Here is a 13,696-nt window from a genome sequence, read left to right as displayed (position 1 = left end):
CAGAAAGCAAGACAGAATGAAACCCTCTTACCAAACGGGATAACTAAAAGTAGTTTCCAGCAGCCTCTGGAACAAGAAGCATGAGGATCCTAAGTATTTTCAATAAAAATCTAGCCCACTGGAGGCTTTTGAAAGACTGAAGGCCCATGTAACGAATTTAAGATGAGCATTTCTAAGGGCTAGGGCTTGCACCAAGTTCTGTGCTCTCTGAAAAAAAATATTAAAAATATATGCCTGTAATGGTCAAAGCTGAAACAATTTGAGCAACAATAAATACGAGACCTCAAACCAATCCCTACAGCTTCCCTGATGTGCAACAAATCTCAGTTTTTCAAGGAATCTCCTGAGCAGAATTCCAAATAACTCCACCCGTTCATTGTGGGCTCTGCATAGTGATTGCTCTACAGAATACAGTATGAAAAAGGGTAGGAAAGTAACCAGTGAATAAATCCCAAAAGCACTACACCAGCAGTGATAAGCCATGTTGATAGTATATAGTCTTGATATAATGTGATAAAAATGGCACTTTAGGGCAAGCATGGTGGTTTATGCCTGTAATCCCAGCACTTTGGGAGGCCGAGGCAGCTGGATCACTTGAGGCCAGGAGTTCAAGACCAGCCAGGCCAACATGGTGAAACCGTGTCTCTACTAAAAATACAAAAATTAGCCAGGCGTGGTGGCCGATGCATGTAGTCCCAGCTGCTCAGGAGGCTGAGGCAGGAGAATCGCTCGAACCTGGGAGGCGGAGGTTGCAGAGAGCCGAGATGGTGCCACTGCATTCCAGGCTGAGTGACAGAGGGAGACCTTGTGTCAAGACAAACAAACAAACAAAAAACCTCCACTTTACCTCTGCGGTCTTGCTCCCTTCAACCCCTAACTCCAATCTAATAATAGATTAGAAAAATATCAGACAAATCCCAGTTGAAGGACATTCTACAATATACCTGCTCAATACTCTTCAAAACTGTCAAGATCGTCAAAATCAAGGAAAGTCTAAGAACTGCCACAGCCAAGAGAGCTTAGGGAGTCATGATGACTAAAAATAACATAGAATTCTGAATAGGATCCTGGAACAGAGAAAGGAAATTAGGTAAAAATGAAGGAAATCTAACATATTCATTTTAGTTAATAATAATGTATACATATTTGTTAATTGTTTGTAACAAATGTACCATACCAATGTAAGATTTCAATAATTAGGAAAACTGAGTATGGGCATATGTGGGAACTCTCCTTTCTATCTTCCCAATTAAATGGAAATTATTGCTCATGGGAATAAGAACAAAAATGTGACCAAATGAAGTTATTTCTTCAAAATGAATTCAGAACTCTGGCTTGCAATGTGCATCAATTGCAATTCTCCTCTTTTTGCTTAATGAGCCACGTTATCAGACCTAGTGACACAGCTTGCACAGCCTACAACTGACCTGAGAGTATACGGACTTGAAAATAGGAAGGACAAATTTTTGTGCCATGCCCACTGCTGCCCTTAGTGCTGTGGACACAGAATTGAGCAGGACACTAAGCATTGGCCCTGCCTGTGGAAATTTCAGTTTGTAGTGGTGGGATATTGGCTAAAAACTGTGAATAAAGTAACACCCACACAGAGAAAGTTAGGGAAAACTGCAGGTGACTGGAAACTAACAGCCTAGATAAACTGAGAAGCTCAAATAAGCTGGATAGTTGAGTTTAGGCAGGGATTGAAGATGGTATTTAGAAGACAGTGTTGGCCCAAACCTTTTCACATACTATGAGATACAAGACAGGGATGTAGTCTGTGGACTGGTTGTCTGGGCGGCCATACCATAGTGGAAGTAAAAGAAGAGCTGAGAAAAAGTGGAAGGATAGACTGAGACCATGGATCAGGCCAGGGCTTCAAAGTTGTTTGTTTTAGGAGCCCAAGTATCTGCTTTGAACTGTAAACATCAGGGAGCAACAGAAGTGACTTTGGGGAACTTACGAGATTCCCATTGTCCTTTTGCCCTCAGTATAACCGAAAATTTCTTTGTTCCCTGCCATGCTGAAGTTGGTTCTGCACCAGGAGCTACTGGTACCAGTCTTTGGGAATTGGTTTGGGAATTGGTCTTCATGTTTGCTCATACTCATTTTATTTATTTCCCAAAAAATAAAATGCTGATGGAAAATTCCTCTCCCTCAAATTCCCAATGTCAAGAAGTTAGTAAAGATTTGTACAATATTTTTTTGCTCTGGACTCCAGATCATATTGAATAAAATCTAGGAAACCCCTTTCTCAGAAAGATGCCCCTAGATACACACATATACCATTTTGAAAACTATCTCAAGGTGTTCATGAAACACTTGAGGTCCATGGATCTCAGGCTAAGAATCCTCTGCACTTGATATTCCTCTCTATGTCATCTAGCGTAATTTTTAACTAATAAAAAATGAATTTTATAAGCAGAAATTAAGCATCATACTACTGAACTAAAATTGTCTTTTAATTGTGCATGAACATTTAATTAATCTTGGTCTTGTAAATTAGGTCACAGGTGCACCCATAACAAGCCAAAATACTAGTTAAACCAGTTCTAAGAGGGCTCCTGGGGTATATATTCCTGACAGAGCAGTTTGGGGATACTTGATGCAGACCTAAGTAGGTCAGACAGTGGAGAAGAACAGGTGCATATTTATCACAGGGTAATTTGACCTCTACTGAGATAATTTGTTATAGAGAATTGTACTGGTTTCTGTTTAGTGCTGATTCTATCCTGTTCAAATAAGGAAAGTATACACTTCAAAATTGCACTATATACACTTATTCATTAAGGACTAATTCTCAAACTTTGAACATCAGAGAGGCAGTCTCTTCCAGGTGCAACCCTCATGACTATAGCTGATTTTGGACCCCATTCTCCCAAATTATTTCTTATATAATTATTATCATTATAATAAATGTGCCCAACACATTATTTTATAAGCCAAATGGATATGACTATAGCTGATTTTGGACCTCATTTTCTCAAATTATTTCTTATATAATTATTATCATTATAATAAATGTGCACAATACATTATTTTATAAGCCAAATGGATTGGATTGGCAAGGTGTTTTTTTGTTTGTTTGTTTTTCTATCAAAACACAAAGAAGCAGGGGACTGGATGTGTCATGGCTGACTCGCGGGCTGTGTAGGGCTCAGGGGGCCGGGGGACCCGGGTCTGGTGGATGGGAGGGCGCCGTCCTGGGGCCGCGGCGGCCGAGAGTGGGAGATGGCGGCGCGATGGAGCAGCGAGAACGTGGTAGTAGAGTTTCGTGACTACCAGGCAACTGCGACGTCTGTGACTGTCTTGGGCAACGTGCAGTGCTTTCTGACGGCAGATTGTTATACATCGTCAATCTCGATGCCGCTTTCGAAGGTCACCGAAAGATCTGTCGCCAGAGCAAATGGAACATTGGAGCTGTGCAGTGGAAACCTCGTGACAGCTTTGTACACTATTTTGCAGCTTCAGAGGACCACTCTATAGACTGAGTCTGTTCTTGTCAGGAAAGGCAGTCTGCAGAAGGAAAGCGTCTGAGCAAAGAAAGAAGAGCAACTTTGTCGGCTTGAGAAGGAACAGAAAGCCGCCCTTCCCAGCCATTTCCAAAACAGGGTCTGACTTTTAACCATGGATGTCCGAGGGTGCACTGATTTTCAGGGCTATTCTGAAAGAGAAAGGGAGAGACAGTCTCCTGCCTTTCCACTCTCAACCTCTTTCCTGGGTGATAGAAGGGAACTCTTTTAGTCGGTTTATACCTCGGTGCCCTTATTCCCCTCTCACCCTCAGCCCCTGATCGTCTACTCCAGGGTTTTTTAACCTTGGCACTACTGGCACGTTAGACCAGGTCATTCTTTGTGGTGGGGGCTGTTCTGTGCATTGTAGGAAGTTCAGTAGCATCCCTGGCCCCTATGTACTAGATCTCAGTAGTATTCTCCCCATCTCTTGTTATGACAATCAAAAATGTCTCTAGACACTGTCAGATGTCCTCTGGGAAGCAAAATCACCTCTGATTGGGAACCACTGATTTAGGCTGACACCTCAGTACTTGTACTCAGTGGATTAACACTGCATTTGTTCAGGAGTGCTAAGGAAGACAGCCTTTTTTTGTTTGTTTGTTTTTTCACAATTAATCATTTTAAAGTGAACAATTCAATACCCTTCACTACATTCGCAGTGTTGTGTAACCACCACCTTTATCTAGTTCCAAAACATTTCTATCCCTCCAGGGTAAAACCCCTTACTCATTAAGCAGTTTCTCCCCATTCCTCCCTCCCTCATAACCCCTGGCAACCACCCCAGTCTGCGTGCTCTCAATGGCCTGACCTATTCTGGATCTTTCGTATAAATACAATCATAAGAAAAACAAAGAAGCACAGCATTTTCCTGTTCCAAACTCTCTAAACTGAATTTAGATTTCCTAGTGGCAACTGTCCAGTTGCTTTTCACTCCTAGTTCTATGACCTTGGGCAAGGAACTTCATCTCTTTGTGTTTTAGTTTCCTCAACTGTAAAACTGGAATAAGAAGTACACTTACGGGTTATTGAGAGAATTCAGCGAGAACTTTGAACAGTGCCTGACACTTCATAAGCACAACTGACTGTGGTGGTTATTGTTGCCCTGCTCGCTCTTTCTTTCTTTCTTTCTTTCTTTCTTTCTTTCTTTCTTTCTTTCTTTCTTTCTTTCTTTCTTTCTTCTTTCTTTTTCTTTCTTTCTTTCTTTCTTTCTTTCTTTCTTTCTTTCTTTCTCTCTTCCTTCCTTCCTTCCTCCTTCCTTCCTTTCTTTTTTCTTTCTTTCTTTCTCTCTCTCTCTTTCTTTCTTTCTTTCTTTCTTTCTTTCTTTCTTTCTTTCTTTCTTTCAAGACAGAGTGTCGCTGTGTCACCCAGGCTGGTGTGATCTCGGCTCACTGCAACCTTTGCCTCCTGGATTCTAAGCCTTTCTCCTGCCTCAGCCTATAGAGTAGCTGGGATTACAGGCACGCACTACCACTCCTGGCTAATTTTGTATTTTTGGTAGAGACGGGGTTTCACCATGTTGGCCAGGGTGGTCTCAGACTCCTGACCTTAGCTGATTCACCCACCTCAGCCTCCTAAAGTGCTGGGATTACAGGCATGAGCCACCACACCTGGCCGCCCTGCTATTTCTTGGTTCCTCAATTTTAGACCTCATGCTGCATATCATCCAGGTACGCTGGCCCCATTCTGCATCTTGTCTGCCCTGGTGCTGATCAGTATGGACATTTTCAATGGGCTTCTTTATCCTCTGACTCCTGCTTGAGTTTGGCCAAGAGAATACCTACGAGAGATCCAGAGGGAGGGTGAAGAGTGAGGCTGGTATATTGATCGTCTGGTTCTGTTGGCTGCAGTCTGAATCCCCCAGGAAATGTCCCAACATCTGCCAGGAAGCCTCTCTACACAGCCCTCTCCAAAGAGCTGCAGGTCCCTGGCTCCATCTTATGCCCATCAAGCTCAAGGGTAGTGCGGTAATCCGTAAAACCCTTGTTATTGCCCTACATGCTGCCCATTTATTTGTAAATAATAATTTAAATAAATTATCCTCAACTTTTCTAGTTCAAGTAAACATTCCACTTCCTGCTCATGTCCTGATTGATACAGATATCTAAAGACTTCCCACTCTGAAAGAAAATAGATATAGTTCTTCCATATAGCCTAAAACACAAATACACTTATCTACCCTCATCTTTCAATGTATTTCTATCATAGTATTGTGGCTAAATAATATTAAGTGTTTTCCTTATTATGTCCATGGAAATATTGTTCACTGCAGGATCACTTGTATACTATAACTACATTCTCTTGTTTTTCCTGATTTGAATACTGCCTCTTTTGTTTGTTTGCCTCCTTTCTGTGTTTCTAATACTAATTTGTCCCCCAACTCTCTTCCAATGCTGCAAAATACTTCTGAATTTGGTCATTTTTCAGTTCCTTTTTTAAAAACTTGTCCAATCCGAACTGGTTAATCTCTAGGTCTGCTTTATAGAGATCATGCTGATGCTTCTCCACCTGCCGAAGAGCCAGCCCCTTTACCGCTCACCTGTGTTGAATCGTTTTTTTGTTAAGTCACAAATCTCTTGGTTTACTCCCTATTTTTGGTGGAGAAGATCCTCCAACAGCTTTCTGAGAAAAGATAAATTTTTTGAGATTTTGCATTTGGCAATCTCAAGCCTGTTTGTGCTCAGGTGCATTCCTAGCCACTCCCTTGGTCAGCTCTGTAGTGCCAGTGGCTGGCCCCTGCCGCTGCATTTCCACTAATGGCCGCTGACTTCTGCCTGAGTTCAGCCAATAGAAGACAATGAAGGAATATTGAGAGATAGAGGGATGAAGGAAGTCAGGATATTTCTTGCTTTCCCTCCTTGTTTCTTGCAGCATTTCTGGCAGCAGTTGTGTCTCCTCCATGGCTCCAGATCCTGCCATACCTGCCTGCTCCAGAGGGAGATCCCACTCTTTGGGTTCAGATTTCTACCTCCCTCCCCAATTGGCTTCTTTGATCTTCCACCACCTCTGTAACCAATTCCCTGCATGAAAGACACTGGAGTTTAAGTCTTCATGAGGTCTCTGTTTCCTGCTTATGACCTAAAAAATATGATGCATTTCTGAAAATATATTTATTCAGACTTCATAAGTGATTTTAGTTTGGTCAGGTAGGGATTTCTAGTGTGAAAATAATTTTATCTTAGAATTCTGTGAGCATTACTCTGTTGTCTTCTTGTTATCAGTGTGGTAATGAATTTAAATGCCATTCTAAAATAGACGCTCTGGATAATTCGTGTTCTTTTTGTTTTGTTTTGTTTTTGTTTTTTGTTTGTTTTGGTCCCTTGTGCTGGGCAGTAGGTGGATCCTTTGGATCCTTTTTAGATTTAGAAAATTTAAAAGGCCAGGCGCGGTAGCTCATACCTGTAATCCCAGCATTTTGGGAGGCCAAGGTGGGTGGATCACCAGAGGTCAGGAGTTTGAGACCAGCCTCACCAACATGGAGAAACCCTGTCTCTACTACAAATACAAAATTAGCCAGGTGTGGTAGTGTATGCCTGTAATCCCAGCTACTTGGAAGGATGAGGCACAAGAATTGCTTGAATCCGGGAGTTGGAGGTTGCAGTGAGCCAACATCGCACCATTGCACTCCAGCCTGGACAACAAGAGCAAAACTCCATCTCAAAAAAACAAAAACAAAAACAAAAAACAAAACAAAAAACAAAGAGAAAAGAAAATTTTATTGCATTCATTAATAGTTTTCCCTATCTATTTTATTTGCTGTCTTCCCATGAAACTTTCAATCATGTTGTTGAAACTTCTAGACTTGTCTTCTAATTTTCTTATCTTTTATTCTATTTTTCCATTTTTCTTTTTTGTCCCTTTTTGTGGGAAATGTTCTCAACTTTGTCTTCTAACCCTTCTGTTAAACTTTTTTCTATCATCATATTTGTTATTTTCTTTTCTCTTATGAGATAGGGTCTTATTTTGTCACCCAGGCCAGAGTGATCTCAGCTCACTGTAGCCTCAGCCTCCCAGGCTCAAGCGATCCTCCTGCTTCAGCCCCTCAAGTAGCTGGGACTACAGGTGTGCACCACCACGCCTGGCTAATTTTTTGGTATTTTTCGTGGATATGTGGTTTTGCCATGTGGCCCAGGCTTCTTTTCCTTTTTTTTTTTTTTTAATATTATTCTTTGGAGATATTTATTTAGGATTAAAAGGAAGGATTTTTTTAAAAATTAGAATGGTGGCCAAAGGGAAAAGCACATTTCTTTTGCTCCTTTAGATGTTGCCCTTTGATGTAACTGTAGTACATTCAAGTGGACCTGTCCACTAGGAGGACTCAGGAGAGAAGTCGGGCCTGGAGATAAAGATCCAGTTGTTATCTTCATGGAGATTGCCAAGGAGGGGAATGACGGAAACATGAGAAAAAGGCTGCTGACAGTCTTGGAAATAACTTAGTGGTCTCAGCTTCTGCCTGTAGCAACTTGGGGGTTCCTTTCTGGTCAGATACCTTCTGGAAATTTTTGTTTTTAATGAATTGAGATTTTACACCTTCACCTTCAATTTGCAGTTTAATACCTTCAGCATTGACAGGGTGATCAATATACCCTGTAGATTCAAACCACAGTGGCATGCTTCCACAGCCATACTCTCAGAGCTTCCCTAACACTACATAGTTTTCTTGGCTGACATACTCCTGCCCCCTGCCCATATTTGTTATTTTCAAGGGTTCTTGTTCCCCTTAATGCTCTTTAAAAAGTCATAGCATCTTAGTGAGCTATGACAGCAGCACTGCACTCCAGCCTGGGCCACAGAGTGAGACCCTGTCTTGAAATGATAATAATAATAATAGAATAGTATCTTATCATTCTCATATATACAGAATGCTATCTTATTTCCCTGAGGATGTTTTTGTTTTTTGCTTCTGTTACCTATTTACCTCTATTTCCACCAGGCTCTCTTTCTTTCATTTGGTACCTATCTTTTCTCCAATTTCTGGTGGCACATACCAGTTCAGTCATAATTAGGAGGTAGACCCCAAAACCTAATTGGTACTATCGGCATGGTATGCCAATAAATAGGCCTCATTCTAGAATGATTGTGTATGATAGGCCATTTCAATCCAGACCCTTGATATGTCCATATCTACGGGTCAGTTTTCTTATGATGGTCCATTTTCTCGGGGAGCAGAGTCTTTCAATCTTCTGCATGTTTAGGGCTAGAGGTAGAGAAAGCTCAGCTGTCCATACTTTCTGAAACAGAAAAGGAGCTTCAGGTGTCCTATAGAGACTTTCATTTCATCTCCCAATTTTCAATATGCGCTTCACTCCCAATTTCAATTATACCTGGTATCTTTAAGTCAAGAGCATCTCTGGAGCTTGTTTTCCCAAAATAAACCCTCTATGAAGGAGGGGCAGTACAGACTAATGAGCCTAAGGTTACATGATTCTAACAACTCCTTTTTTGTTTGTTTGTTTGTTTGTCTTTGAGATGGAGTCTTGCTCTGTTCCCCAGGCTGGAGTGCAATGGCACGATCTCGGCTCACTGCAAACTCCGCCTCCCAGGTTGAAGCGATTCTCGTGCGTCAGCCTCCCAAGTAGCTGGGATCACAAGCGCACATCACCACGCCCGACTAATGTTTGTATTTTTAGTAGAGACGGGGTTTCACCATGTTGGTCAGGCTGGTCTCGAACTCCCGACCTCGTGATTCACCCACCTCGGCCTCCCAAGGGGCTGGGATTACAGGAATGAGCCACCGTGACCGGCCAGTTCTTCCAAATCTTAAGCCTTTCCAAGAATCTGTGATATCAACTTCATTATTGTGGGCTTCCCACCTTGCAAACAGGTTTCAGCTTTGTCCACTCTAACTCAATTACTATTTATCCAATTCCCTTCTGTCTCCCAAATTTTGTTGATAACTGTGGTATCCACCTAAATTAATGTTTCCTCCTCCATAGTACAGTGTTGTCTGTGGGAATAAGCTACCCAGCCAAAGTCTGTACTTACCAAGTCTTCTTACACCTCAGTGAGGCCATATGATTCGTTATAATCAATAAATCATGAATGCAAGTAGCATGTTTTTCTCCAGGCCTTTAAGAAATGTGCACTTTCTCAAGCTTTAGGGGATAATGGATTCATAAGATGGAATGGGTCTGGAACCTTGAATCACCACAGGACAAAAAACAGGTTCCTCTTTCTTTGCTGACACAAAAATCTGCAATCTACTGTTACATGAGTAAGACATAAATCTCAGGCTGAGGCGGGCGGATCACCTGAGGTCGGGAGTTTGAGACCAGCCTGACCAACATGGAGAAACCCCCGTCTCTACTAAAATTACAAAAAATTAGCCGGGCGTGGTGGTGCATGCCTGTAATCCCAGCTACTCTGGAGGCTGAGGCAGGAGAATCGCTAGAACTCGGGAGGCGGAGGTTGCGGTGAGCCGAGATGGAGCCATTGCACTCCAGCCTGGGCAACAAGAGCGAAACTCCGTCTCAAAAAAAAAAAAAAAAAAAAAAAGACATAAATTTCCATTGCATCAAGCTACTTTAATTTGGGAAGCAAACAATGTTTTTTACTGTCTGTTATTTGCTCTCATGCTCTCTTCATCATTGTAGGTTTACACATTTTTGAATTGCTTTTATTGTCAACTTATGGACATCTTAAGAAAGCAAAAATAATAAAGTCCTGGGTTTCACTACCATTTTAACCAGAAGTCCCCTTGAACAATGTGACCACTTGAGCCAAATGTTTGACTACTGAGTAACTTCAAAGTGCTTGTATCTAAGGACTACTTTTTCCCTGTTCCAGCAATAAAATACTATTTCTGCCCTTTCGTTTTTAAACCTGAATAATGATGTTTGCTTCACATCGTAGAAAAACAAAGAAAAAACCCACTATGATCCTACAACCCACAGCTAGTAATGCATTGGTGTATTCTCTCACACCTCCCAAATATGTATAATGCAAAAATTTTACATGAGGTTATACAATATATGCATTTTAAAAATTCTCCTCTTTTCATTTAACATTTTATCACATGCTTCTTGCCTGAACTATCACAATCTTTTCGAAAATACTGTTAGTTTATTTATTTATTTATTTTTGCTATCCACTAGTAAGAGTTGCAAAATATCATTTTTATTGGCTTTGTAGTATTTTTTCAGGTAGATATAACCTATATTACATAATCATCTTCCCTCCCATTACTGGAAATGTTTGTTATTTTAATTATTTCATTATTATAACAAAATATCATGTATCTTTGAACATAAATGATTTCTTTTAGTTTGGATTGTTTCGCTAAGTGAGATTTCTTCAAAATGAAGTGAATCAGCTGGGCGCGGTGGCTCACGCCTGTTATCCCAGCACTTTGAGAGGCCGAGGCAGGCGGATCATGAGGTCAGGAGTTCAAGACCATCTGGCCAACATGGTGAAACTAAAAATACTAAAAATACAGAAAAAAAAATTAGCTGGACATGATGGTGCATACCTGTAATCCCAGCTACTCAAGAGGCTGAGGCAGGAGAATCGCTTGAACCAGGGAGTTGGAGGTTGCAGTGAGCCAAGGTCCTTCCACTGCACTCCAAGCCTGGTGACAGAGCAAGACTCCATCTCAAGGAAAAAAAAAAAAAAAGAAGTGAGTCACCATTTGCACGAGCTTCCTGGTGGAATGGAGAAGTGCTAAGGCAGCAACAGCAAGGATCTTGTTCCAAGAACATGGGTAAGGGAGCTGATTAGTTTCCTAAGACTGCCCTAACAAATTACCATAAACTGGGTAACTTAAAAAGACAGATTTATTCTCTCATAGCTCTAGAAGCCAGAAATCTAAAATCAAGATTTTGGCCAGGTTGGTTGTTTTCTAGATGCTCTGAGGGAGAATCTGAGACCTCTTTCCTTGCTCCTGATGATTGAAGAAAATCCTTGGCATTCTTGGTTTGTAATTGCATCACTCCAGTCTCTGCTTCCCTCTCAACATAGCTTTTGAACTGGTGACTATATGTCTGATATGTCTGTGTCTCTAAATTTCCCATTTCCTATAAGGACAGCAGTCACTCGATTACTGGATTTAGAGCCTACCTGAATCCAGCATGACCTTCTCTTAACTTGATTAAATCAGCAAAGACTGTTTTCAAATAGGTCACGCTCACAGGTACCACAGGTTAGGATTTCAGCGTATCTTTCTGGGCAACACAATGTAGTTCACTTCAGGAGCAACTGTCTTTTTGTCTGCCCTAAACGAAAATGAATGTGGGAAAACTATATCTGCAAGAGAGTTCGAAGGTCTCAGATGTAAAAGGGATTCTCCCGTTTGTATCTGAAAGTCTGTCTGAATCTACTTGGTGGCACTTTGGCCAAGCATTTCAATTCCCAGAACTCAAAGCTGTAATCCCTGAGATTCCCCATTAAAGAATAAACAATAAAAGCCTGGTTCTGTAGTGTTTCCCTGAACCAACAGTCTTTAATCCTAGGGGGGAAAAAGGTATTAATATAGCTAGATTTAATGTGGCATTCACAAGCTCTTTTACGTTAGGAGGGACAGAGAATGTTCTCAAGCTGGAAAATTTTGGAAAACATGTTATCTAAGCTTCTCCATGTTCCCCTGGCTCCTGGGACTGACTGCTTCCCTTCCTGGGGAAGGTGAAAAGGAGTTAGCTTTTCCTGAGAGGATGGAGACCTTCCCATCAACTTTTTCTTCAGAGGGTCCACGAGGGCTAGGTCTTCCCTGCCCCTTCTCATCCTGCACCCCTGCTCAAATTGGGTTTCAACGAATTCTTTAAGCCAGAGAAAGGACAAAGCAGTTTAAAGCTGTTGAAGATATTTCTGGTTTAGTATTCAATACTGAAAGCAAAAGAAAATGACTCCAAGGTCATAATTCTTTCAAATTTCCTCTAGCAGGTTTCCTGTGCCATTGTCATTTGAGGGTGTGAAGCTACTAGGATCAGACCCTCAGCTCCAAACTCCCTTTCTGCTGGTTTCTCACAAATACCTGTGAACAGGTGCATCAACCATGACTAGCAAGTGGAGTTCTAGCGGGAGAGAAAATCCAAGTCTGTTGTCTCGGAATGCTCCTTTGAACTCCACTTTTCTCAAGTGAATTCCAATTCACTATGGATGACTTACTTCATCTAAAAGCTGGAAGCTCTTAATGCACCTAGAAAATTCTTTGTTATTAGACTTAGTAACCAGGCACCAAAACATCTTTTACTGTGGTATCTATTTAGCACACTACCCAAGAATGGCACACTGCTCACATCTTGAAAAACTTAAACCAAGGGGCTTCTCTCGGTGTTGCGTAGTCGTGGCCGAGTGGTTAAGGCGATGGACTTGAAATCCATTGGGGTTTCCCCGCGCAGGTTCGAATCCTGCCGGCTACGGTTTTACCCTGACTTCGTCCAAATAGTTTCCTTCTAATTACACCCCAAAGACAACTGAGTCTCCTGGATTATAGTTGTGCCATCTCCTTTGGTAACACTACGTTGTACTCTGCATTCTAGTTGTCATCATCATTCTTAACCCTGCTTTATAGTTTACATCTTTCTCTGAGTCCATTACCTTCCTCCTCCTCCGACATCCGAGACAACCGTGTCTCGAGTAAGAGAGAATCTATTGTGGTGTCAACACCACCTAACGTTAATCCTGATTTGAGGAAGGCAATTCTCTTTTCCTCACCTACAAGCTCTGAGAATTGAAGTCAGACTCCATCGAGTTTTCTTTGTAGATAAGTCTAAGTTGCCTGTCTGGGGTGTGAAGATTTTGCCTACTGTGTATAAAGTGTTTGGTTAGCCCAAGTTTAGGGACTGTCATTCAACAGCAACAAGGCATTACCTGTTTTGCAGCAATAACAATGATTGTGATTGTAGCTTCAATATAAATCGTTGGTTTGTAGACAGTACCATATATACTGTATCTTCTCGGCCTAAAAATTCGAGAGCCCAAGAATGGGAAAGGTTTATTAAACCACAGGAAGTGGATGTTGAAGCTAACCTCTGGCTGCCGAGCCCTTATTATTTTTATTCTATTGATTTTGTTAAATGCCTTCATCTTACAGCTTAGAAAAATTCAAGGTGACGTTCTCTGGCCCCAGTCTATTCTTCCTATCTTCTCCAGCACATTCAAAGACCAAGAACACTTATCTGGGCTTTACAGTAGATTCAGGAAACAAAGTGTAACTTCAGACACTCAGTACTTTGGTTCTCATACAGAATAAA

The 13,696-nt window shown here is 41.4% G+C and overlaps 1 non-coding gene across 1 annotated transcript; it reads left to right on the top strand.

Moving 5' to 3' along the window:
* Nucleotides 1-12,780: 12,780 nt before the first annotated feature.
* Nucleotides 12,781-12,862, top strand: TRNAS-UGA. The gene has a single exon. It is a non-coding gene; the product is annotated as a tRNA-Ser (tRNA).
* Nucleotides 12,863-13,696: the final 834 nt, after the last annotated feature.

This window comes from Nomascus leucogenys, chromosome 22a (genome assembly GCF_006542625.1).
Source record: "Nomascus leucogenys isolate Asia chromosome 22a, Asia_NLE_v1, whole genome shotgun sequence".
In the NCBI taxonomy this organism is placed as follows: Eukaryota; Metazoa; Chordata; class Mammalia; order Primates; family Hylobatidae; genus Nomascus; species Nomascus leucogenys.
This window is presented reverse-complemented; position numbering and strand designations above follow the sequence as displayed.